Source organism: Hemicordylus capensis, chromosome 1, assembly GCF_027244095.1.
Source record: "Hemicordylus capensis ecotype Gifberg chromosome 1, rHemCap1.1.pri, whole genome shotgun sequence".
Classification (NCBI taxonomy): domain Eukaryota; kingdom Metazoa; phylum Chordata; class Lepidosauria; order Squamata; family Cordylidae; genus Hemicordylus; species Hemicordylus capensis.
In genome coordinates, this window is record NC_069657.1 from 26936392 (window position 1) to 26962567 (window position 26176).

Sequence of the window (26176 nt, forward strand, 5' to 3'; positions counted from 1 at the left end):
GCTGCAAAGGCTGGGAAAGAGTTTACCGAAGATAATCTTTTGATGAACTTTTATGGAAAGGCCAGGGGAACGGCACGAGTATTATTCAGGTCAAGATGCCAGGAGAAAAAGGCTCTAATATGCCAAATCTAATTAAGGAACTCTGGAGTTACTTTGAGTGCATTTCTGGATGCAGTTTGCTGAGCTGCTGGGCTGTGACTATTGTCCTGGGACTCTGTTTGTTTCAAAATGGAAATTTAGCCTTATTTAGAACGCAGGATTCTTGGGTGTGGTCTCTGCCTCTCTCAGGCTCTCTGTGTTGGGGATGTGATTCCATAGGCATCCACCAATATCTCCTATTTCCTACTAGGGACATTAGGAATAGAAGAACTGAGTGTGCCTTCTTGTTCCTCTCTATAGTCTTGCATCTCTGCTCTAAGGCTCTTTTGATGGGTTGACAGATATTCTTTGGGCATTCTCTCTTCTCAGTTCTTTCTGAGGGCATTCACACGAGCAGTCCTACCTGGGCTTACACAGCCCTACTTGGGTAGGGTTGCTAATGTGGAGCACTGGAATCGGTCCCGGTCCCAGAGCTGGCCTCCCGGGTAGCCCAAGTTTTTTACCTGGTAAAAAACCAGGCAAATCCTTCTACCCCAGTACCCTTTAGCCCAAGCAGCCACAGAGCCGGGCAACTAGAGCACCCAGAAGTGGGGAAATCCCCCAAAGCACTGAGTTCCTCTTGCAGTGCATTGTGGGATTTCTGGAGGCTGAGCTGCATTTCCATGGCTTCCAGATGGCCATGCCTCTCCCAGCAGCACTGCTTGTGTGGGCATGCAAGGAGTGCTGCCAAGAAGAAGACAAGGATCATCTCAGGGAAGGTAGGTGCAATCCTGCCTTCCCCTACCACCCTCCCCAGCCCCGGACCATTAGGTCATGTGTACAAACTTTCTGTCTTCTTTCTACTTCCTTCCACCATGAGGTAGCTAGCACAAGGTGCAGGCTTTTCTATCTACATTTTAAACTTCTTAAATTTGTCTCCGGATCTCTTCTGTGAGCTCTGTTCTCATCAAAACTGGGTTTCCCTGATAAATAAGGGGTTGACTCAAATTCTCCCCTGCACTCTGCATCCATTTAGGGATGCATGGTGCTCTCTCTTTGACCTAAAATGGAGGACTGCCATCCCATTTTTGTCTCTGCAATGGTCTCGCTTCAGTGTAGTGGCTAAGTCCAAAATGGAGGGGAGCTGTTCTGTAAGAACTCCAAATGGCCCCCTCCCTTCTGACTTCTTTCTGACGGCGCTCAGAACTGTTTTATTTTAAAGGGCACTGGGGTTATGTGGTGTTTCTTGCTGGTTATTTATCCTGTTTGTGTTCTGCTTTGATTGTATACATTCTCTTTATTGAGGTTTGAAAAATTTGTGAGCCTCTTTGATTACCTTTTAGATGGAAAAGCAGGATACAGCTGATTAAAGGTAAAGTGTCCCGTCGAGTTAGTGTTGACTCCGGGCGACCACAGAGCCCTGTGGTTGTCTTTGGTAGAATACAGGAGGGGTTTACCATTGCCATCTTCCACACAGTGTGAGATGATGCCTTTCAGCATCTTCCTATATCGCTGCTACCTGATATAGGTACCAGTGGAGATTTGAACCGGCAACCTCTGGCTTGCTAATCAAGTCATTTCCCTATTGCACCATTAGGTGGCTGAAGGTAAAGTGTGCCATCAAGTCGATGTCAACTCCTCGTGCCCACAGAGCCCTGTGGTTGTCTTTGGTAGAATACAGGAGGGGTTTACCATTGCCTCCACCTGAGCAGTATGAGATGATGCCTTTCGTATCTTCCTATATCACTGCTGCCTGATAAAGGTAATTCCCATAGTCTGGGAAACATACCAGCAGGGATTCAAACTGGCAACCTCTGGCTTGCTAGTCAAGTCATTTCCCTGCCGCTCCATTAGGTGGCTAATACAGTTGATTAGGGAAGAATTAAATAAACAATGAGAAGGGGCCGGTGGTCACTCTAATTTTTTTCATCTCTGTGAGGAATGAGTTTTGTTCTGTATGGCAATATCAAGGCAGTGTGTGTGCACCTGCATTCAGACTAGGGCCTTCAAACCTGATTCAACCTGAGCGGGATCTAAAATGAACTGAGCGGACATCCAAAAACTTGTGAGTGCATGCATGCACACACGCCTTAGAGGGAACGGGGAAGGGGCTGGCCTTGGTGTATTTTGTTAGTCTCAAAATTCAGTGAGACTTAGTGGTAAGAAGGTGGTTGAAGGACCCTCAAATCCCCTTGTCTATTACATAGGAACATAGGAAGTTGCCATATACTGAGTCAGACCCTTGGTCTATCTAGCTCAGTATCGTGTTCACAGACTGGCAGCAGCTTCTCCAAGGCTGCAGGCAGGAATCTCTCTCAGCCTTATCTTGGAGATGCTGCCAGGGAGGGAACTTGGAGCCTTCTGCTTTTCCCAGAGCAGCTCCATCCCCTGAGGGGAATATCTTACAGTGCTGCTCACACATCCAGTCTCCCATTCATAGGCAACCAGGGTGGACCCTGCTTAGCTAAGGGGACAAGTCATGCTTGCTACCACAAGACCAGCTTTCCGGCCAAGGCAGGTTCATAGCAAGGCTGGAGGGGGCCTTAGGACAAAAAGTGACGATGGGTGCCTGTTTCCCCATCTTCTTCAGAAAGGGGTAAGGGGGGAGAGCAATGGGCAACCTTTCACTTTGCCATTAAGAACCTCCCCCTCCCTCAAGGGTCCAGGGACATTTGTCTCCCCCTTTTTCGATTATAGTCACATCCCTGGACCAAGGGTAATTTCTGCTATGGGTCTAGTGAAATTTGAGCGGGCCCTCGCTCTACCCTCAAGTCTCCTGTCAAGTAGAAATGATACATCCAATGCGGGTCTGGAGAGCAACAGAATAACAGCTATATGACAGCTGTCTTCAGTGAATCTTCTGATTCTGGTAAAAAGGCAGCAGTATGTGAACACGTGGGCGGAAGAGCTGTCTCTGTCCTTAGCTCCATCCCGTCCTTCACAGATACTTGGATAAGTTAATTATAAATTGCTATTTAATGACATAACTAGGCTCCCTGATTCCCACAGCATGGCAATCTTTGACGAAAATGCAGCTTCTCGGGGTTTCGCACCTTGCTGAGGAAATATAATGCCAAGTATTGGTGCGGGTACATATTACCTCAATCCTTCTCAAAAGGCAGCAGCTGACACAGGATGCCACTGGGGGCTCTTCACACAGAACATTGGGTGCGTTCCTAAACATGTCAAGTGGTAGGAGAGGAGAGCTGGTCTTGTGGTAGCAAGCATGACTTGTCCCCTTGGCTAAGCAGAGTCCGCCCTGGTTGCATATGAATGGGAGACTAGAAGTGTGAGCACTATCAGATATTCCCCTCAGAGGATGGCGCCGCTCTGGGAAGAGCATCTAGGTTCCAAGTTCCTTCCCTGGCAGCATCTCCAAGATAGGGCTGAGAGAAAGTCCTGCCTGCAACCTTGGAGAAGCTGCTGCCAGTCTGTGAAGACAATACTGAGCTAGATAGACCAAAGGTCTGACTTGGTATATGGCAGCTTCCTATGTTTCTATGTGAATGTGACAAAAAGGTGTTGGAAAACATGTGTATCACACAGGTACACTTGTCTGGCAGGTCCAATGGGCTGCAGTTCTCTGCTGAAAATGCAGACTCAGTGTCAAACCCAGGTTTGTTGCTGTGTAATGTGTGAAACAGTTCAAAGGTTGCAATCCCAAGCACACTTGATGGATTGGATCCAAAGTGGATCTTGTGCAAATAAAGGTCACTTCTGTTCACACAAGGCAAGGGTGGCACTTTCATGAGGCAAGGTGAGGCAATTGCCTCAGGTGGCAGATTATTGGGGTAGCAGCAGAGCAGTGAGATGCCCCTGTATGCGGCCATCAGAGCAGCTCTTTGGGACCATCTGACCATTGCAAGCTTTACAAGGAGAGCCTTTTCTCAAATGCAAATCTTGCAAAAAGCAGGAGGAGAGACAAGGAGGCTGCTGTTAAGCTTCTCTCCTCTCTACTCACTCTGCCACTTTCAAAGGTCAGTTTTGAAACAGAGCTAGCCCACACCAGGGTCATGGGTTAAGACAGCATTCCATGCCTCACCTCAGGTGCTGCAATTTCTGTTGGAGAGGAGAAGTTTAGTTCACCCCAATTATAGCAGAGCAAGTGTGTGTGATATATTCTATCTAGTAATCCTTTGTGTTTTGTTCTTTGGAAATTTGTCCCAATGGGGGTCCTATAGAGTCAGAAAGGAAAGTGGGGGGAAGGGGAAGGAGAAACTGGAGTGGTTTTTGTAATAAAGTCTTAATTAAATCCACATGAGATTGTTTTGTGTTTATGAGGGAAGCAATTTTAAAATGTAAGAAGAAGCCTATTAACAGCAAGTAAGGTTTATTGGGGAAGTTACATACTTGGGCAGAGAAGCCTGTGTTCCTGAGCTTTCCATCTTCATAGTGGAGAGAGAGAGAGAGAGCAAAGTGAGCAAAGAGACATCTTTTAAAAGTGGTGATTATCGTTATTTAGAAGGGGGAGAGCCACTGGCCCTAACCAACCCCAGCACAGCATCCCTCCAGTGGCTGTTGATGATGTCAACCTTATGTTTCTTTTTAGACTGTGAGCCCTTTGGGGACAAGGGACCATCTTATTTATGCATTTTTCTATGTAAACTGCTTTGAGAAATTTGGTTGTAGAGTGGTATATTATTATTATTATCTCTTGTTTGCACAGTCAAACAGGTGTTATTGACTGGTTTGTTTTATCCAGTCATTGAGTCCTTCCCAAGGACCTGGGATGATGATGATGATGATGATGATGATAATGATGATGATGATAATGATGATGATGATGATTAGAGAGAAGCCGCATGGCTAATAGTGTGAGAGCAAGAAGGAGGAGCTGAGACCCTTGAGAGTACAAGTCTACCAATCAGAGAAAGCCAGAGCCCAAGGAGAGACAACAAATAAAGGGGAATAAAGAGGGAGACAATTCATTGCTATCTCTACTCCTAATGCCCCTAGTGGTCATGAGGATAGACTGTGCAAACTGGCTATGCAACTTGAACTGTACTGTATCTCCAACAAAGTCTTGGGCGACCCCTGACACAAGGAGGGATTTTTGCGGATCCGTCCTCCCTCTTGTAGCTCTCCATGATGCATACTATCTGTTGTGGAGGAATCTCCAACTCTCAGGAGCAGATTTATCAGGAGGCGGGGGTACAGGGTGGGGTGGTGGTGCTATATTGAGGAGGGGTGCAGAAATCTTTTTGCATGATTTCCTTTTGCTCACACTCCTTGGGAACCAAGCAGTTGAATTCAGTTGAACTTCCTTCTGAATAAGCATCTTTAGCATTGTGTCCTAAAACTCAAGGTGTGTGTGCCTTTTCAGCAGTATGCAGTTTAGGATGATCAAGCATTCAGAAACCTTTTTATGGAGCTTTCCTGGAAGCAGTGTAACCCTTGTAAGATTTGGGCAGGCATTTGGTGACTGGGAACAACAAGTACCATTCATTGCAATTTGTATCCCACTTCTTCCAAGGATTCCCAAGTGGTATACTCAGTGTTATCCCATTCCAAAAGGTATGTTAGCCCAGTAAGCATCATAGATGAGCAGTAAGTTGAACCTCGGCCTTTTTAATCTTGCACTTTGTATTCATTTCACCATTCCAGCTCTGAAGAACAGGTGAGATGGGGGATGGGGGCTGTAGCTCAGTTGCAGAGCATCTGCTTTGCATGCATAAGGTCCTAGGTTCAATCCCTGGCATCTCCAAGTAGGTCAGGGAAAGACTGCTGTCTGAAACCTTGAAGGAGCCACTGCCAGTCAGTGTAGATGGACCAAGGGTCTGACTTGGTATAAGGCAGCTTCCTATGTTCCTGTGAGTTTAGTCCAATGGTTCTAGCTGGCAGAAAGCTACACAGAGAGGGGCAAAATATATAGACAGAAATATAGGAAGCTGCCTTATACCGAGTCAGACCATTGATCCATCTAGCCAGAGGCGTATCTAGGGGAAATAGTGCCTAGGGCAAGCACTGAAATTGCACCCCTGGTCCAAGCATCTGACACCCATCTTTCAGATAACTTTACCATAATATCAGCTGAAAAATACAAGTCAAGCTCGTCAATCTTTTAAAATTTCAAAAACTATTTAGCAGTGGACGTAGCCAGACCAAAAAAAATGCTGGAAAACTACAAATTTCAGTATGCTGGAGCTCAAGAAATACCCAAATACTATGTGGAGGTGTACTTGGAAAACTAAACAGAAGTGCCTGTCTAGTTCTCTACTATGCATTGTAGCATCACTATTACATAAGTTTTAAAAGTAAATGGAGAATTTGGCTTTTCCCAGATATTCTGAAAATAATTAAAGGCTATGCAGAGTAAACTGTGTCACTGCTTGGAATATATTCTAGTATTTCAGAAAGACAGTTAAAATGAGAGAAAGAGAGCAAGAAACTCCCAGTGGGCCTTAATACTAAGGATTTCACACTGATTCAAAGACAAACTCACCATTAATAGCCATATTATTAAGATGCCACATTTAACTCACTTATCATAAGAAGCAAAGTAAGAGCAAATGAATACCATCCTAGCTCATAAGCTTCAGCTCAGTATTCACAAGCCCTGATTCTCTGTATATAGTGCCAAACTGAATATGTGTACAGTGACTTATATTATATTAAATTAATTTTTTTTACCTGTAGCCCCTTTGGGGCACTACCTATAGGCCGTGGGAGGGGGGGGGCATCTGCAAAGGTTACCCCTCCCACTGCTGGCCTCTAGGGCCTCGCAGAGACCATTTGAACATGTGCTGTGGCCATTTTAAAAAATAATTGTTTTTTTTTTAAAAAAATGGCTGCTGAAAACAAAATGGCCACCGCGCATGCTCAAATGGCCTCTGTGAGGCCTGGCATGGCCTAGGGCCTCACAGAGGCCATTTGAGCAGGTGCAGTGGCCATTTTGTTTTTGGTGGCCATTTTTATATTAAAAAAATAATGTTAAGAATTTGCGCCCCCCTTCAAGTGGCGCCCAGGGCACGTGCCCTGCCTGCCCTACCCTAGATACATCCCTGCATCTAGCTCAGTATTGTCTACTGGCAGCCTCTTCTCCAAGGTTGCAGGCAGGAGTCTCTCTCCCAGCCCTATCTGGAGATGCCAAGGAGGGAACTTGGAACCTTCTGGATGCAAGCAAGTAGATGCTGTTCCCAGAGCAGCCCCATCCCCCAAGGGGAATTAGGAATGTGCTCAAAACACGATTAGAATCGTGGGCACATCCTTTTAAAAATGTGGGCTTACACAGCCCCTTTAAAGCAGAGGAGAGCAGGTCCATACCTGCTCCTCCACTTATTGCAGCCATTACCATAATCCTGATGTTCCTTTGAGCTATGCTTGCTCACTGGCTGGGCAGCTTGCAGCTGTCCCTGCATGACACTGCCACACACATGGCCACCACACATGAGTGAAGGCCATGTGTGAGGCAGTGTCACTGCCGGGGACAGCTGCAAGATGCCCAGCCAGTGGCAAGCATAGCTCAAGGAACATCCGGATTATGGTAATGGCTGCAATAGTGGAGGAGCAGGTATGGACCTGTTGTCCTCCATTTTAAAGGGGCTGTGTAAGCCCTCATTTTTAAAGGGACATGCCCTTGATTCAGATGCTAATTGTTATTTTGGCACATCCCTAAGAGGAATATCATATAGGGCTCACACATGTAGTCCCCCATTCTACGGCAAACCAGGGCAGACAATTCATGCTTGCTACCACAAGATCAGCTGTCCAGTATGTGTAATATAATGCTGTATTTTTAAAACATTTGTCATTGTTTATTGTGAGCCTAAAGGATAGGGAGGGGTATACTTGCAGACAGACAAAGAAGCAGAATTCAAAACCTACATAATTGCTTTGCAGCTGATCCATGATTTTCAATATATATGTTCTTGAACTTCTAAATTTGACATCACTGTCCTCACCCATTCATACATATTCGAGCCAGTAAATCCAGCTGTTGACTCAATAAAAATGTGAAGCACGTAATGCTCCGGTTATCAGAGATTCATAGAAATGTGAGGTGGAAAATAACAATTGTCATACAGTATATCTCCCTGTTACGGCAGGAGCATTCTCTACTATATTAGGTGTTCTACTGCTCTGACCTTCCTGTTCTTAGAAGCCAATAGAAATGAACATTCCGTTATTATGTATTGGTTATCCTTTTGTGTAAACATGCATGGTACTCATCCTATCATTTCTTATAGATGTTTTTGATGGCCTACGTCTGCATATTCACAATGATTAAAGCATTGGGTGGGTGAATGGTGGTCTCAAGTTTTCTGAGCTATAAAACAAAAAATGGGAGTGTACATGCCTATGGAAATCAAGTTCCATAGCTCTATAGTCTTGAAAAATATTTCTTGAGGAGAGTGAAAAATTGGCTCATAGATTGGTTTAAGAAACAACACCCACATTCAGTAGCTCTTGTTAATGTGTACTTAATTCTATTCTGGTTGATCAGAAAAATCTTATACTTCAGAATCCAGATATTGGTGAAATATGTCACATAATAGCTGGTTTGGTTTAGTGAACCGCCTGGAGCCTCTGGAGTCAGGAATATATCAATCAATCAATCAATCAATCAATCATTATTCTAAATCAGCTATCAACAAAGTTATAGTGAAGAACTGCACCAAAGCTCTCCTTTTTAGCTGCTTTAATTGTTGATTGCAGCAGCATTCTAACCTAAGTTGGACCACATTCAATGCAGCCTAGGCTGGGTTCAGACATAGCACAGAACTGCGGGTCCAATGGACCTGCGGTTCCGCACCCCCTACCCCTGCTCTTCCATCCATGTTCAGATAGTGAGACTGCAGAGAGCTGGGAGAGTGTGCTGTGTGGGCTTCCTTCTTGACAGAAGGACAGCACACACAGTCAATTAGGCCAGAGTGAGGGAGGAGCTTCCTCCTTCCCAAACTGCGGTGCCCGTGTTCGAACCAGAGTTAAGGGCGGCAAAATTCCACTCTGACCAAAGGTACAGAGTGGAGTTTGGTGAGGGGAACCACAGGTCCCTTTTCACCCTTAACTCCAGTTTGCTGAGTTCAGAAGTGCAGTTTCGGAAACTGGAGGTGAGGGGACCTCCGTTTCCCTAGTAAGTCCGAACTCAGCCCTAGCATCTCCCCCAGACTTCATTTCTTCATTTCCATGAAAAAGAGGACTGTTCTTGAGGACAGGTAATCTTTCTGGTACTTGCGCACCCCCACATGCAGGTTGCCTGGCAGATCTGGCCCACTTTAAGCCAGCCACCAGGTCTACTGGTTCCCAGAGACAAGGACTACCAGTCCAAGCAAAAAACCCAGCAAACAGACATGGCCTGGCCACCTTTATGCCAGTGGGCATGGGAAGCCAGGTCTACCTACAGCCCACAGGAAGCCCTGGGTAGACCTGGTCTCTGTTGCTGCAGTGGCCAGGTCTACTGGGTAGGTGAGGTGGGTGCATCTTTGCACAAAACAATGGGTGGACCTGGCTGGCCAGTGCTCTGGACGCCAGGGCTACTGCCACTGCTGCCCCTGGCTCATTCAAGTTAAACTTGGCCTCTGCCACTTCAACAGCTGAGTCTACTGCCACCACTTCAGTTATCCCAGTCAAGTCGATTGGAAGACCTGGCCTCTGCACAATTTATTTAATTTAAAAGGTGATGGGGACCGTGTCCTAATTTTTCAGGTGGAAGATATTTTGGTCCTAGCAAGCTTCCTTCCACATGGAAAAGGGGAAAAAAAACCTGGCCGATAAATAACCTAGTGGGCCCTTTTAACCTAGAACCAAGGAAGTTTGTCCATTTATGTCCATAAGCCTCTAGGAAAACGCTATGTTAACTAACCTTGTGAGGTTAATAAACAGGCAGGCATCGCCTGTAACTGAACCCAGGTTGACTAGAATAAGGCAAATACAGATTTATGCCAGTGAATAATTTGCATACAGTGTGCAAATCCATATACTTTAAAAAACCTTTTTCTACCATCAGCACTTACTGTTCATGTGTGGATTAGATAGAAGTGTCCCTGCTGCGAAGAGCTTCCTGAGCTCTGCAATTCCATTGCACAAGGGTGGGTTTTGGGGTGGTTTTTTTTGATGATCTCTCATTTCCTGGAAATGCCCTATGCCACCCAAAAATATGTCCCTGCGAGCTGCTGAATGCACAGATATCAGGGGACTGACTCAGATGTTAGGGAAGAGGGTCATAGAAATATAGGAGCATAGGAAGCTACCTTATACCGAGTCAGGCCATTGGTCCATCAAGCTCAGTATTGTCTACACAGATTGGCAGCAGCTTCTCCAAGGTCGTAGGCAGGAGTCTCTCTCAGCCCTATCTGGGAGATGCCAGGGAGGGAACTTGGAACCTTCTACATGCAAGCATGTGCGTGCTTTTCCCAGAGCGGCCCCATCTCCAAGGAGGAATATCTTACAGCGTTCATACATGTAGTCTCCGATTCAAATGCAAACCAGGACAGACCCTGCTTAGCAAAGGGAACAATTCATGCTTGCTACCACAAGACCAGCTCTTCTCCCCTCAGAATATGTGGTCCTGCTCCCCCCATGCATGCAGTGTACAAGTGGAGTAAGAGTATTTCCTTCCTTCCTTCCTTCCTTCCTTCCTTCCTTCCTTCCTTTCTTTCTAACACAAAAGAGATCCAAGGTGACTTACAGTAGTTCCCACCCCGCCAATCATAAATGTAATGAAACAACATTATGTAAGTAAAGCAGACAGCCACAGCTGATACCAGCAATATCACTGCCAGTGGACAGTGTGCACTATCCTTCAAAGCTCTCCTGAAAGCCGTGCCTGGACCATTCACTGAAGGGCCAACAATGCATCAGCTACATGCCATGGGCCGGCAGGGACAAGTGTCAGGTGAAAGAGAACCCTGAAATCCATTCTGTCTCGGCAAGCCCCAACTAGGAAGTCCCCACACTAGAGAGATTAGCAATAGCAATAGCAATAGCACTTACATTTATATACCGCTCTATAGCTGGAAGCTCTCTAAGCGGTTTACAATGATTTAGCATATTGCCCCCAACATTCTGGGTACTCATTTTACCAACCTCAGAAGGATGGAAGGCTGAGTCAACCTTGAGAGCCCCTGGTCAGGATCGAACTTGTAACCTTCTGGTTACAGGGCGGCAGTTTTATCACTGCGCCACCAGGGGCTCAATTAGGTATCACTCCCAATTAAGGTATCACTCCCAATTAAATTAGATTAGGTATCACTCCCAATTAAAGATCAATAAGGCCTTTAAAGTGATTTATAAAAATGGATTAGGAAGAAACTACTGTGAGTAAAATTATGATGTGCTCCTTTGTATTGATGGGTCCTTTATGTCTAAACACACATTAACTTGGGCAGACAATAAAAATTAATCCTCTTCTTTTGTGAAATGGAAGGTCATTTTCCCCTACCAGCCCTAAGGGGGGGATGATGTCATTACGCATGCTACGAAGACATTTTATTAAATCTGACTTGGCTGTTTGTATGAAAGTAAATTAGTGACATCGATATTGAGGCAGAAAGGGATTTTATGCCACAGGAACTGCGAGTATATTATTTATAGAAAATATCTCGCAGAATGGATGCACAACTAGGAATGAAGCTACTGCATTAAAACTAGGTGAAATAACTGGCTTAAATTAGTAAAACCAAGGAGTTCTAAGAACATAAGAACACCCCTGCTGAATCAGGCCCAAGGCCTAACTAGTCCAGCATCCTATTTCACATGGTGGCCCACCAAGTGACTCTGGGAAGTCCTCAGGTCGTTTCTCCTGCTGTTGCTTCCCTGCAACTGGTATTCAAAGACATCCATATGTACGTTGTATGTATGAAGCTGCTTTATACTGTGCCAAACAATTGGACAGGGATTTCCCCTAGTCTTAGCTGGAGATGCCAGGGGTTGAACCTGTGATTTCTGTATACAAAGCATGTTCTGTCCTAATGAACTACCACACCAACTTCTGTAACCTATGTTATATAGGCATCATCATCATCAATTTTATTACAGCCTTAAGCCAAACAGAAAAAACAAAAACAAAAAGAAAAGAAAGAACATACAGAAGTGCAATAAATAATGCTATATAGGCATAACCTATAACCCACACACATGAGAATTGTGGGGTTTTCTACGTAGTTGGTGTAAAATTGCTGTTTTCCAGCAACTTCAGGTGAGGACTTTCAAAATGCAAAGGTCCTCACTGAATCACAATACCACCCCACTCTTGCATACCATTTCTGGAAGAAAGATAAAACAGGTAGAGCTAAATATATTTTCCCCCCTTCTCCCCCTGCCCCGTGAATTTTGATGCTGAATATTCTCTTGATATTCTGTGGATGTGCCAATATTCGGCAAATAGCAAATACATCATACAGTGTATGATACAAAATGATTAATGGAAGGGAACTCAAGTTAAGGAGAGCAAGTTTCCTGGGGGGAAACTGTTTTCAGGGGATTTGCAGTAACAGTCAGTAGTATTTGATGATATTTGACAACTGATATGCAGTAGCAGTCAGATGTAACAGTATTCACTACGTACATAGTCAGTGTTTGACAATATCTGAAGTTAATGTGCAGTAGCAGCAGAATTTAAGAGGATCCATCATTTTAAGTCAGTTTTTAACAATATTTGACTGCTGACATGCAGTAGTAGTATCTGACAACATTTAACATGCAGCTGCCATTATTTGACATGCAATAGAAGCTAGTCAGTTTTATGTTAAATATATTTATTTAGTCATTCAATAGAGTTTTGTCCTTACAGTGGGAGTCACAATGTGAGATTGCTTTCAAGCCCTGCTTGTGAACTTCCTGGAGGCATCTGAATGACTACTGTGGGAAACAGAATGCTGGACTTGTTGATCTTTGGTCTGATCCAGGAGGGCTCTGCTTATATTCTAATTTTATAGGTTCTATTTCCTTGTTTCGTTACTTTCCAGCATGGGGGTGTGGTGATTTACTCCTCAGACTCAGGGCTGCTCAACTTTGGCCCTCCTGCAGATGTTGGCCTACAACTCCCATAATCCCTGGCTATTGGTCACTGTGGCTGGGGATTATGGGAGTTGTAGTTCAAAAAGAGCTGGGGGGGCCTAAGTTGAGCAGGCCTGCCTTACACCATAAGTATGAATATGGCAATTTAAGAAGTGCAAATCTTTGTGTTGTTCCAGTGTATTTGGCAGTCACACACTAGTGTCACAAGCACCTATTGGATGGTGACTATGACACCACTTTCAGGCATGTCATTTCCCTTTCCCTCGCCTAGCAATCTATTCTGGGTTTTCTCCCTTCCCCTTCCCCTTCCCTGCCCCTTCCTTAATGTTAACAAAGCACTAGCTATCTGCTGGGCTACCACCACAGGAAGCCACTGGCCATCTCAGAGCACCCTCAATGAATTAGATCAAAAGAACAAATAACTGTAATATGAAGTATATTACTAATTTTTAAAGTGCATTCCCAATCTTGAGAACTCAAGTTATGACATCTGCGGAACAGTCCTTTCAACTAGAGTTTTCTGTTCCGTTATTGAGAGCTAGTTTGAGTGCTATAATGTATATGCTGCATTTTTAATGTTTAGTGATGAAAACACTTAGCACAGTAGATAAGTTGCTCCCCCCTTTATTTACAAATCCAAATAAAATAAATGGCATCAATTTTATTCCTGATAATAGTACATGGCATGAGAGATTATGCCCAGTTCTGCTACCAAAAAATGCTTTGCATATAGTATAGTATAGTATATAGTGTAGTACAGTATATAGTATAGTATATAGTATAGGATATAGTGTATAGACAGAATAAGTTGAAAACCCATATTTCTTCCTTCCCCGCCTGCCCGCAGTCTGTTTTCCCGCCTGCCCCTGCCTTCTTCCTTCCTTGCCCACCGGCAGTCTGCTTCCCAACCTGCCCCCTTCCCGCCATCTTCTTCCTTCCCCACCCATCTTCTTGTTTTCCGAACCGCCCCTGCCCGCCGTCTTCTTCCTTCCCTGCCTGCCCACTGGCCACCTGTTTTCCCACCCACCCACCCACCCACCCACTGCCATTTTCTTTGGCCAGTTGGTGCCATTTGCAACCATTTTTTTGCCCTTCTACCCACCGCCTGGCCGGCCGGCTGCCACTACCATTTTCTTCCCCCCACCCGTCCCGTGGATATCCGGCAGCTCTCCAAAATCTCACAAGAGCTTCCACACATGGGATTAGCCACAAGTATGCCTTAGAGAAATATATATAAAGATTTCAACTGGTTAGAATATCCTAGCAAGAGTTACCATTTGTGTGCCCCTCTGAATTCAGTAACCGACATACAGAGCAAGGATGCAGCAACAAGAGAACAGCCTAAGTGATCTTCCCAACTAACTGCACTGGTGCAGCAGGGAAGTGGCAATTTTTGACACCTGTCTCTGTGCCACCTGAAAATATGTCCCCAAGGCATTAGTTGCACTACTTCCTTCTTGACACAGCCCAGCAGCCACGAATGGATGGGTTGGAGAGGTTTTCACTGTCCTGCTCTGAAAGGACTATTCACTTTTTGTGTCCCTAAAGGATGTGTCCTCAGGGATACATTCCTGCAAGTGAGCAGTCATTTAGGAGGGAGGAGAGAGCATCAAAAATGTCCCCCTCTCACCCTTCCACCGGGCTGTGGGAGAAGCAGCAGCACAGGTTTTCAACCTCTTTGCATCCCCACAGGACTTCTTCCATTGTCCTAGCACCGCAGGACAGTCAACATGTCCCACACTGAACTTCCCATTTTAACTCTCAAGTATTCATTTCCGTGTATATTCTTTGTCTCTATTGATCACATCACAATAAGGTGTGTGATTTATATTTGAGTCTTCCATTAGAACGTAAGAACAGACTTGCTGGATCAACCCCAAGGCATATCCAGTCCAGCACCCTGTTTCACACAGAGGTCCACCAGATGCTTCTGGGAAACCCACAGACAAGAGATGAAGGCATGTCTTCTCGCCTGCTGTTGCTCCCCTGCAACTGTTATTCGGAGACACCCTCCTCTGAGTCTGGAGGCAGCCTATAGCCATCAAGTCCAGCAGCCATTGATAAACTTGTGCTCCATAAATTTGCCTATGCCCCTTTTAAGGACATCCAAGTTGGTGGCCATCACCACATCCTATGGCAGCAAATAGAGGGGCGAGCATAGCATAGTGGTTAGAGTGTTGGACTAGGACCAATAAGACTGGAGTTCAAATCCCCATTCAACCATGAAACTCACTGGGTGACTCTGGGCCAGTCACTTTAACTCTCAGCCTAACCTACCTCACAGGGTTGTTGTGAGGATAAACATAACCATGTACACTTCTCTGAGCTCCTCGGAGGATGAACCGGTGAGGATTCCCCTAAAGGGAATTCCCTAAAGGGAATTCCCTAAAGTTAATTCTAGGGTGCACCGGGGTGGGGGGAGAAAAAATTTAGTATTCGCTTTAAAAATAAGATGGTGGTGGCTGAGTTGGCAGAGGCAGCTGTGGTGGGAATGGCATCAGGGACGCCTTCAACCGTGCCCCTGCTGGCCTTCCAAATGACAGGCCAAGCAGGCTATGGCCCTGTTTGGGCTTCTGTGTACACACAGAGGCATTAGATTGTACATATTCTGCATATGTACAGATGCCATCTGCATCACCACGTGGTGATGCAGATGGCAACTGTGCATGCGCGGATGTCACTCTAATGACCTCCGTGTGATTGCAGAGGCCCAAACCGGGCCGTAGCCTGCCATGTGGGAGGCTGGCGGGGTGTGGGTGGGTGGCTGGAGGAGCCTCTGTCACCACGTCCGCCGTCCCCACAATCTTATTTTTAAAGGCAATACTACGCTTCTCCCCTCCCTGCCCCGCCCAGCCCAGGAATTAACTTTAGGGAATTTCCTTTACTTGTAAAGGGGAATCCTCACTGGATTCTCCTTTAACAAGAATACCCCTCCAGCCGGCTCGGGAGGTGGCCCAGCTCGGCCCAGCTTGCTGTCTGGACTGGAACTGGCCCTGGCTTGAGCCGAACTGGGAATGGTGGCTGGAGCAGTGGTACAGCACACCTTTCCCCCTTCTGTTTAGCCTCGCCTTTTCTTTCCCACCTCTTAAGATGGATAATTGACAAAAGCCGTAAACGAGACAATAACAACTCTGACATGACAAGTAACATGAGGCGCTCATAAATAATTTGCTACGCAAATAATTCCGAGGCAAGAGCCATAGCACACTCAGAAGAAGATCATCCAGACCCAGGCATTGTATACTCTAAGCACAATGTGCAAACCAAGCACCCTGGAGCATACAGATGGCGAGTGTCCAATTTGAACACGTTAATCCAGCCTAAGTCTGAGGTTTTATTCCCCTTCCGTCGAGCTTCAATATGCATCTGATCTGAGGATATTGGATTTTTTTTTTCTTTGAGGAGAGAAATAAATGACTTATCTGGGGAATAAATTCAGTTCTACTCCTAACATATTGCTCACCATATACACGGGGCTGAAATAGGGCTCGCTGTTTCTAATGTAAATCTCTAAAGCTGAACCGTGATAATGAGTTTCTGCATTTTTCTATGGTTGGTAGGTAGGTTGGAGGCTTCCTTGGGAGGGAAAAAAAAAACAAGATTAGTGTTTACCTTCGGAGAAAGGGTTACAGACACAAATACCTTTAGGGTCTGTATCTCCTTGATATGGTAGCAAATACAGGCTACTAGAACACATTTGTTTGGGTTTATATTTGAACAGAATTCTGCAATATGACTTCTTGGGATTCTTGCTCCCAACCACCCCAAGACGGTTTACTTCTGGTATTTGGAAAACGGCCTGCATAGCACTTGTCAGGCAAGGGGGGAGTTTTAGGAACATAGGAAGTTTCATTATCCTGAGTCAGACCATTGGTCCATCCAGCTCAGTATTGTCTACACTGACTGGAAGCAGCTCTCCAAGGTTTCAGGCAGAAGTCTCTCTCAGCACTACCTGGAGATGCAAAGGAATGAACCTGGGACCTTTGGCATGCGAGCAGGCAGATACTCTTCCAATGTGCTATGGCCCTATTCCCTAAGGGGAGTATCTTTGTCCCCTTACTCACATGTAAGCTCACATGTAGTCATAAGAACAGCCCTTCTGGATCAGGCCCATCTAGCCCAGCATCTTGTTTCACACAGTGACCCACCAGATGCCTCTGAGAAGCTCACAGGCAAGCCCCATTTAAAGCCATTCAAGCTAGTGGCCATCATCGCATCCTGTGGCAGAGAATTCCATACATGAATTACTTCTGTCACTCGTGCCCACTTGATTTCGTCCTGCCCCCTGGGATAGCAGAGAACAATTATTTGCCCTCTTTTGTATGGCAGCACTTCTGGTATTTGAAGAATGCTAGCATATCTCCACCTCACCCTCCTCTTTCCCAGGCTAAATATGTCCAGTGCCTTCAGCCTTTCCTCATAGGACTTTCCTCACAGTCACCCATCCATGTGCAAACCGAGGCAGGCCCTGCTTAGCAAAGGGGAAAATCCAAGCTCACTACCACAAGACTGACTCTCCTCCCCTAGACCAGGAACATAGGAATATAGGAAGCTGCCATATACTGAGTCAGACAATTGGTCTATCTAGCCTTGTATTGTCTACACAGACTGAAAGTGGCTTCTCCAAGGTTGCAGGCAGGAATCTCTCTCAGCCCTATCTTGGAGAAGCCAGGGAGGGAACTTGAAACCTTCTGCTCTTCCCAGAGCGGCTTTATCCCCTGAGGGGAATATCTTGCAGTGCTCACACATCAAGTCTCCCATTCATATGCAACCAGGGTGGACCCTGCTTAGCTATGGGGACAAGTCATACTTGCTACCACAAGACCAGCTCTCCTCTCTGTCATGGTGAAGTGAGGCAGTTGCCTCCGGGAGCAGATTATTTGGGTGCTAGCAGGGTGGCAAAATGCACCCCCACCATTGGAGCAGCTCTGGGATAAGCTTTGCAATGAGTGCCTCTCCTCACATTCCTTGCAAAGCTTGCAGGAATCATGTGTGGAGAAAAGAGGGAGCTACTGGACACCTTCCGTCCTCCCTGCCCCCTACCTCACTTTCAAAGCTTGAACGGGTCTGTTCTGAAAGGGGACCGCCCCCCACCAGAGGCATGGGGTAAGGTAGCATTTGGTGTCTCTCTTCAGGTGTCACAGTACTTTGGGCACCCCTGCCACCAGGACAGCTAATATAGCAATGGAAGAAGCTGCCCTTTCAATTGTTTGGTACCAAAGGCACCAAAGGCATGCCTTTTTGACCATTTTCCTGACTGTGGACATCTGCTACTGCAATCCAAAAATACTACTACTACTACTACTACTACTACTGCTACTATTGATTGATTGATTGATTGATTGTTAAATTTATACCCCGCCTTTCATTAAGAAAATCCCAAAGCGGCTCACAATAAAATTTAAAAACACAATTATAAAAAAGACACATTAAAATATTGAGCTAAAAAGTATAAAAACAAATCTGATTTTTTTTTTTAAAAAATTAAAACTCAAGCATAAAAACAGTACAAAATACAAGAAGCAGCAGTGGAGAAAATCATATAAAAGCCTGGGTTAAAAGCCATGATTTGACATGCTTTCTAAAAACTGTGATGGAGACCGAGGAGCGAATAGCCACGAGGAGAGCATTCCAGAGTTTGGGAGCAGCAACAGAGAAGGCCCTGTCCCGAGTGCACGACAACCGAGCCTCCCTCATTGTCAGCACCTGGAGCAGAGCCCCCTCAGATGACTTCATCAAGCGGGCAGCAGGCGGTCCCGCAGGTATCCCGGGCCCAAACCGTTAAGGGCTTTAAAGGTCAAAACCAGCACTTTGAATTGGACCCGGAAACACACTGGTAACCAGTGCAGCTCTTTCAGAATAAGTGTGATGTGATCACACCAGGCAGCTCCAGATAGAACCCTAGCTGCTGCATTTTGTACAAGCTGCAGTTTCTGGATATTCTTCAAGGGCAGCCCCACGTAGACAGCGTTACAGTAATCCAGCCGTGACGTGACTAAGGCATGGGTAACTGTGGCCAGATCTGCCTTCTCAGGGTTCAAATTGGAGGTCCAGAAAGAAAACTTCAGGTTGGTCCTATCACGGAATGGGAGTTGCACACATTCAGATGTAACAGTATGACAACCTCTGGCCCCTTAAACTCCGGTTCCACGTTACGTGTAAATGCAGCCTATATAGAAGATTGCTTCAGATGCCCAGGAACTGCATGGTGGACCAAAATTCAATCAATGCAACTCTGCAGAGCCTGGAAATACATCACTTGTGGATTTTCAGCCACACATAGCTGTTTAAAGCACTGGCCCTAAGCCAGGCAGGAAACTTAAATGAGAAGTACCAAGGACCCCGGACACTCAAACAGAAAAGAGAGCCATTTAGCCTCTTTACTGAAGTCTAGGATTCTTGCTGAGGGATTATTTTTCACAGGCCTCTGTTTTGGCTAACAGGGCCTGGTTTTCTCTCAATGCCAAGCAGCAGATGTCAGGCCTAAGAATTCCGGACAAAAAAATGGTGACCTTGCTGGGTCAAGGCCCATACAACCTGCTTTGCCTCAAGCTGTGTTGAACAGAAGCAGCAGAAATGCACCCCCTGGCAAGCCTGTCTAGGTGACCAGCTATTTTCAGTTCCCCCTAGATGGAATTCCTCGTGAAATTCTGAAGCTCTGAGGGAAAATAAAAACCCTGACAGTTCACTTGGCCTTTTCTTTTTATTTAAGTAAATGAATAAGGCAGCAAAGGTTTTTTTTGTTTTTTGTTTTTAAGAGGATAGATGTCTAAACTATTAGGCAAGTTTAACTTGTAGTAGCAATCTATACCACCAGGAATGTTTCCTACAAATTTCCTGGTAAGGCTGACACCAATTTACAATCTATACTCATTGTTCATATTTAGGGAGCTCTGCCTAAAATAAGTTGTTGTTTTGATAGGGGTGTGTGTGTGTGTGTGTGATAAGAAACAGAAGCCCAATAGATACCATTTTGTGCGTGTGTGCTTTATAAGAAAGAAAAGTCCACTCAGTTATGACTAGATGCTCCTCACAATGGGATCAAGGCTGGCTAAATTCACTTTGCCCGAGGCTGTTGCACTGCACACTCTGCAATGGAGAATGCACCCCCTTGCTTCCCATGTCAGAGGGAAGACCAAAGTGTAGTTCTCAGAGTTTAAATCTGAGAATTGTGTCCCAGCATCCTCTGGAACCTTAACAGTGATCCAGGAGTACAGCTCTCAGATTGCATAGTACTTCCTTGAAACATCTAAAAGTACCAACATCCAAACTTGAGTCAGCTCTGTGTACTGTGGTTGCAGTCAAGAGCTGGTCTTGTGGTAGCAAGTATGACTTGTCCCCATAGCTAAGCAGGGTCTGCCCTGGTTGCATATGAATGGGAGACGAAGTGTGAGCACTGTAAGAGATTCCCCTCAGGGGATGGAGCCGCTCTGGAAAGAGCAGAAGGTTCTAAGTTCCTTCCCTGGCTTCTCCAAGATAGGGCTGAGAGAGATTCCTGCCTGCAACCTTGGAGAAGCCGCTGTCAGTCTGTGAAGACAATACTGAGCTAGATAGACCAATCGTCTGACTCAGTATATGGCAGTTTCCTATGTTCCTAATGCACAATTAATTAATTAATTAATTACATTTGCAGGGCCTGTATCCAGGTTCACTTTAAAAATGAACACAGATACAGCCATTCACACAAACACATGTATGAGTGTATAGCATAATGTCTTAATCGGGTTAAGGTGATTAATGTATGAATGGCAGAGCAAAGCCAGTTGGCACGTCTTGGAGACTGTAGCATCCAGTAGCATCGTCTGTTTGCACCTTCTTTCCTAGTGGCCACTAGAGGCATTTGGAGTAGAAATAGGAGAACCTTTCTTGTTGTCTCTCACTCTACACTGGCTTTCTTTGATTGGTAGGCTGATACTCTCATGGGTTTTCCTCTCCTCTTTCTAGCTTCCTGCTCTGCTGCATTGCCTATAAGCCATGCAGTTTTTTTCTCTCCCTCTCTGCAATGCACTATGCATATAGAAAGCACAGAGACACAGGCTTTTCTATCCAAGTATGTAACTTCCACAATAAACCTGGCTTGCTTTGGAACCTTAAATGTCTGTCAAGATATTCTTTAATGGGCTTGCTCTTCTCACACATGCTTGCTCTGCTATAATTGAGGTGAGCGATATTTCTTCCCTCCCAATCCATGATGCTGCCTCTGCCCTATGCCTAATCATTGGACTTGTGCATAATGTATGATGAAAGCTTCACACATACAGTTGTATTTTGTTGTATGTGCATAGGGCATTCTCCACATGATTTGGCTCCCCAGAAAATAGGATGCCCAGCCACTGAGAAGGAGCCCTACATTTGTACAGGGGTATTCATCTAGGTTCTGTCTATGCAGATGATGCATAGACTATTTATTATTAAGGAATTGCACTGGTTGCCAAGTCGCCACCATGCCCAATTCAAGGTTTTCACATTGATTTATAAAGCCCTGAACAACCTGGCCCCCAAATACCTGAAGGAACACCTTCTCCCATATAGAACTGCCCATCAGTTAAGATCTGTAGGAGAGGCCTTCTTGGTAGTGCCACCATTGTCAGCAGTTAAAGGGGTAGGGGCACCTGAGAGGGCTTTCTCTGTGGTGGCCCCTCGGTTGTGGAATGCCCTCCCCTCTGAGGTGCGCCATTGTGTACATTAAGGAGAATAGTGAAGACACACCTCTTTACCCTGACCTTTGACTAGAGATGTAGTGGTTCCTCCCCTCTCAGGCATTGTATTTTTTTTAAACTGTATTTTTAATTTTATGATGTTGTATTTTAATTATGTTTTATATTGGTTTTATTGTAACCCACTCTGAGACCTTTGGGTATAGGGCGGGCTAGAAATGTAAGTAAGTAAGTAAATCAATCAATCAATCAATAATTAAAAACTATCGGCAAAATCCAGGGCAAAACTGGTGCAATACAATAATTGTAGTAATAAAAGCTTGCTCCTCTCATCCCAGCTTGTTTTGGGGTCTAGTTCACTCACTAGTTAACTCACTCACACGAGCAGCCCAGCCTGGGCTCTTTCCAGATTAGACCTTACAACGGGGTCATGGTGTATCTAAGTGTACTTCTTGTGTTGTGACACGGCACTCTCTACTCTGTCAGCAGAGTGCCGTTCACATTTTGGATGCCTTGCTTCAGATTTAATCGCTGTGATATTGTGCTATAACGTTGTATATGTGTGGCAAAAAAGTTGCTGTATTGTAGGATGTTTTGACTCTGGGGATCATTGTGAATACGATCCTGCCTAGCCAAAGCATTTTACTGCGGTTGTAGTGGGTAATTGCAACTTCCTCTTACAACTTTTAAAAGGGCAGTCAAGACGCATTTGTTCACCCACACTTTTAATTAGGTACTGTTTTAATTGAGTTTTAATGGTTTTAACTTTTAATTTCCATTGTTGAAATGTTTTAATCTTTTATTGACTGGTATAGAAATGTAATAAACAAACAAACAAACAAATAATCTGGAAAGTGCCCTGGTGCTGCCTTGGCTCCAAAGCTTGGGAGTTTACCCCAGGCTTTAACCTGGGTTTAAACAACAACAACAACAACAACAACAATTTATATTATAAGGAGAGGAGAGCTGGTCTTGTGGTAGCAAGCATGACTTGTCCCCTTAGCTAAGCAGAGTCTGCCCTAGTTGCATCTGAAAGGGAGACTAGAAGTGTGAGCACTGTAAGAGATTCCCCTCAGGGGATGGAGCTGCTCTGGGAAGGGCAGAAGGTTCCAAGTTCCCTCCCTGGCTTCTCCAAGATAGGGCTGAGAGAGATTCCTGCCTGCAACCTTGGAGAAGCCCCTGCCAGTCTGTGAAGACAATACAAGGCTAGATAGAACAGTGGTCTGACTCAGTATATGGCAGCTTCCTATGTTCCTATATATCATTTCTCAACAAAAGTTTCCAAAGCAGTTTACACAGAGGAATAAGAAAAAAAAAATAAGATGGCTCTCTGTCCCCAAAGAGCTCACAATCTAAAAAGAAACATAAGACAGACACCAGCAACAGTCACTGGAGGTACTGTACTGGGGTTGCAGTTTACTCTCCCCCTGCTAAACAGTGATAATCATCACGTTAAAAAGGTGCATCTTTGACCAGTTAGCAGGGGTTAACGTGAGCGTGCATTTAACCCCAGGTTTGGGGTAGTGTGTGCGTGGGCTGCAGACAGGCCCCCCCCAAAGAGACAAGCTAGGCAGCAAGAGCGCCTGGCTGAGGGGGGATCCCTTAAGGCACCACTTGCCTGGCGTGTTGCATGGAGGTAGGATTTCCTCCTCTGGCTCCCTGCTCTGCTGCTCTCTGTGTCTCTGATCATGTGCTGCAGCAAGCAGCAGAGCTGGATGGTTGATCATGTGTGGGGAGGCAGGCAGGAGCCTTCAGCCCCACCAGCATTTGTTGGTCATGTGCATGACCTTACTGTGTTCTTGAGATGATGAAGCAACATTAACTACTGCATCCATCCTGCTGCAACGCCACTGGTTGCCAGGTGGCTTCCAGGCTAGATTCAAAGTGCTAGTTTTGACCTGTAAAGTCCGGCACGGCTACACAGTCCTACACAACTTGGGCCTGGGGGAACCTGTTGGGCCACATTCGCCTATACAAATTTGCCAGGGCCCTGCTTACGGCCCCTCCATTGACTGAGATTTGGTTGGCAGAGACTAGAGACAGGGCCTTCTCTAAATACATAAATAATACTGCCTGAAATCCAAATGCTGCAAAACTGCTTAAAAACCGTTCAGTAGTGTTGGCATGAAGTCGTCTGCTGAAAGTAAGACTCGGCAGGATGGTGCCAGAGTATAATGTGGCCACTTCGTGGGCAACTAAAATGGGTTAGCCTCGTTATTCAACCACAGCCATGAAAGACAGTAAGAAATACATATACAAAGGACACAATGGGCTGTGTGTGAGTGTATGTGTAGGCATTGTTCTCCAGATGTAAATTGTTCTTGTATGCTGAGTTTTATCAGGGCAAAGAGTACTCCCCATGACTGAGAACAGCAAATTACATTTGTTATACTTATTGGATTATTGGGAAATGTTCAGAGATGAAGGTTTAAAAATGTAATAAAAGTGGATCAATATGTGTTCAAGGATTTCATCAATCGTGTATTAACAGCACCAGTCCCTTTGACCTTTTTTCTTTACACTATTCCCTTGATCACAGCAAAAAACTGATATAAATTACATGTTATATACATCTCTGTTTTGAAGTCCATATTGTGCTCTCTTTGATCTTCCAGATGGAAATGGGAAGAAGATGCAAGATTGCTAAACTTCTAAGATAAAGGAGCATCTCATATATGGTAAGACCAAAGGCTCACCCAGTTCCATATTGTTAGCCTTTACTGGTCACAAACCTGCAGGGTCTTATCAGGGTCTCATCTGGAGAAGCTTTCTTATTTTGTATCTTGTAATATGTTAATCTAAGCTATGGGGAGGGGGAGAGATGGGCAATAGAGGAGAGGTGAAGTGATGGGTGGGAGTGAGGAAGTCATAGTTCATACACTGGCAGTGGGCTGCCCTGCAGCCTCTGCTTTCCCCTCCCAAAATGCTTGAGCTGGCTTCCCTCCACAATGGTGCGGAGTCTCCAACAGAGGTCTTTCCTATCCCTACCTGCAGATCCCAGGGATTGATCATGAGGCTTCTGCGTGCAAACCATGTGCTGTAGCGCTGAGCAATGGCTACTTCCCGAGGTGCCTGATGGCATGAGGCTTCCCCATCTACTCCACCACTATAATTTTATTTATTTATTTATTTATTTATTTATTGTTAAATTTATATACCACCTTTCATTAAAAACAATCCCAAGGTGGTTTACAAAAGTTAAAAAACATATAATAAAAATGACAGTTAAATATGAAAACAAAAAATATTCATAAAAATATGAAAACAAATCTGATTTAAAATATATAATATACAAACGCAAAAACCGTACACGGATAAAAACACACAGAAGCAGCAATAAAACAATCATGTAAAGGCCTGGGTAAAAAGCCAAGATTTAACAAGCTTTCTAAAAACTGTGATGGAGTCTGAGGAGTGAATGGCCACTGTGTCATGCCCTCAATCTCAGATAGCGAGGAGGAAGGGGAAGCTGACAGCCTTTCAGCTGATGCAGGGATGCCTGGGGGGCAGAGCCCGGCTGTCAGTTCCCAAGAGATTGCTGAGGAAGGTCCGGCTGATGTTTCAGAGCAGGCACAGCAGTCTGAGGCAGCAGAGACAGTGACGGACAGACTAGAAGATGAGCTGTGCAGGCAACCCCCACTGACTCCACAGCAAAGGAGTGTCACAAGGAGAAGAGCACAGCTAGAAACTATCAGGAGGAGTAAATGCCTCCTGCAGAGAGCTGATAAGCCTTGAATCCCTGCCAGCTGAGCGTTATCAGCTTGGACTATAAAGCACATCAACAGCTTTCTGTTAGCCGCTGGAAGACAACATTTGTCAACCCTCGTGTTGACAGCTTTCAGCCCAAGCCTGATATAGAGACCTATTCTGAGCCGTGTTTCGTTTCTGCAGCCCAGTTTGTATTGTGGACTATCTTCCTGGACTTCCCTTCTGGGTGGCCAGATTGCTGACATACTGGGAGAGCATTCCAAATTCTGGGGGCAACAACAGAGAAGGCCCTGTCCCGCGTGCACGACAACTGAGCCTCCCACGTTACCTGGAGCAGAGCCCCCTCAGATGATGAGATCCCTGACACCAAAGTATGAACTGAATCAACTGCACTCTGGGAAGATTCTCCCATAGCACTGGTGAATGTGCGTGTGTTAAAGACATTTAAGATGTTGACTTCAGACCTCTAGTTGTACATTTATTCTGTAAAGGTTAAGTATGCCATCGGATCAGCGTCGACTCCTGGTGACCACAGTGCCCTGTGGTTTTCTTGGTAGAATACAGGAGGTGTTTACTATTGCCTCCTCTCGTGCAGTATGAGATGATGCCTTTCAGCATCTTCCTATATTGCTGCTGCCCGATATTGGTGCTGTAGTGATCCTGAATGTGGAGATGGTATAGGATATAAAGTTTGTATCTCTAGACTAAGCTAGACTTCATTCATGATTCAGTCTTCCTTTTCTAGACTTCTATGAGGATTTAGATAACTGTGTTAA

General features: G+C 45.2%; 1 long non-coding RNA gene across 1 annotated transcript in view; it reads left to right on the top strand.

The window, feature by feature from the left end:
• The first annotated feature begins 730 nt into the window (after positions 1-730).
• The window catches only part of LOC128340866 (uncharacterized), a 54954-nt gene continuing 29508 nt past the window's right edge, over positions 731-26176 (top strand). Inside the window, exons 1-2 of the long non-coding RNA XR_008314041.1 lie at positions 731-857; positions 24308-24370. This is a non-coding gene — a long non-coding RNA (uncharacterized LOC128340866). The remainder of the gene's footprint in view (positions 858-24307; positions 24371-26176) is intronic.